Consider the following 1,790-nt stretch of genomic DNA (forward strand, 5'->3'; position numbering starts at 1 on the left):
CCCGTGTAGGTGTGGACGCAGCGTAACAGAGTGAGTAGTTTATTTTCTTACTACCTGTAATTTATTGCAGATTACTTGTATTTGCTTAATTGTTTACTAAATGTTTGAGGTGTGAAATAAACCGCAATGGAGCAAAATATGGGCGTGTGTGGTTGGAGGATGTGTGCGTGCGTGCGTGCACGCGTGCACGCGGGGGGGACATTTTTCTTGTAAAACAAAGGGGGGCCCAGCAAAAAAAGTTTGGGAACCACTGCTCTTAACCATGGTTAAGAGGAAGAAACACATGCAGCCATCATTGCATTGCATAAAAAGGCTGTTGTTGCTACTAAGATTGCACCTAAATCAACTATTTATCAGATCACAACTTCAAGGAAGGAGGTTCAATTGTTGTGTGCGCCAGGACCGTCTCCTAAAGATGATTCAGCTGTGGGATCAGACTACCACCAGTGCAGAGCTTGCTCAGGAATGGCAGCAGGCAGGTGTCAGTGCATCTGCATGCACAGTGAGGTGAAAACTTTGGGAAGATAGCCTGGTGTGAAGAAAGGTAGCAAAGAAGCCACTTCTCTCCAAAAAAAAAAAACCAGAGACAGACTGATATTCTCCAAAAAGTACCGTGAGTGGACAGCTGAGAACTGGAGTAAAGTCATTTTCTGTGATGAAGCCCCGTTCTGATTGTTTGGGGCATCTGTAAAAAGGATTGTCCAGAGAAGAAATGGTGAGCGCTACCATCAGTCCTGTCTCATGCCAACAGTAAAGCATCCTGAGACCATTCATGTGAGGGCTCACAGAGCCATGAATAAAGAATGGTACCAAAACATCCTCCGACAGCAACTTCTTCCAACTATCCAACAACAGTTTGGTGAAGAACAATGCATTTTCCAGCATGATGGAGCACCGTGCCATAAGGCCGAAGTGATAACTAAGTGGTTCGGGGAATAAAACACTGAAACTTTGGGTCCATGGCCAATAAACTCCCCAGACCTAAATTCAATTGAGAACTTGTGGTCAATCCTCAAGAGGCAAGTGGACAAACAAAACCCCAAAATTCTGACAAAATTCAAGCATTGTTATGAAAGAATGGGTTACTATCAGTCAGGATTTGGCCCAGAAGCTGATTCACAACATGCCAGGGTGAATTGCAGAGGTCTTGAAAATGAATAAACAACATAGAAAGTACTGACTCTTTGAATAAACTTGATGTAATTGTCAATAAAAGCAAATGAAAATTATGAAGTGCTTGTAATTCGACTTCAATACATCACAGAAACAACTGACACAAAGATCCAAAACCACGGATTCAGCAAACTTTGTGAAAACCAATATTTGTGTCAACTTTTGGCCGTGACTGTAGTTTCTGTCCACCACAAGACAGAGGAGCACATCACAGGCCGAAACCCTGCAGGCGTCAAAGCAGGAGGTGTTTCACTCCTGTTTTGCACCTGGAGACGGTTTATACTGCAATCTGCAACAAACACGCTAAACATAACAAATCTCTCACATCTTAAAATTGACTGTTGATATCGTTCGATCTCTCTCTCGCTGCCGTCACTCCCGAAACTTTCCTTCTTCCTAAATAACCAAATTCCAGATGTTTCCATCTCATGTTTTTTTATTGGTTGACATGGTGCATTTTTCAACCAACAGGAAAGTGGTGGCATTTTGCGCTGTCCTTAGAAAATAGTCCTAGAGCTTTTTTGTAAACTTTGTAATATATTCTATTATTTACAGTGGGGCAAAAAAGTATTTAGTCAGCCACCGATTGTGCAAGTTCCCCCACTTAAAATGATGAC

Source organism: Haplochromis burtoni, unplaced genomic scaffold (assembly GCF_018398535.1).
Source record: "Haplochromis burtoni strain Fernald_Lab_line unplaced genomic scaffold, NCSU_Asbu1 Contig_1133, whole genome shotgun sequence".
Taxonomy (NCBI): Eukaryota; Metazoa; Chordata; class Actinopteri; order Cichliformes; family Cichlidae; genus Haplochromis; species Haplochromis burtoni.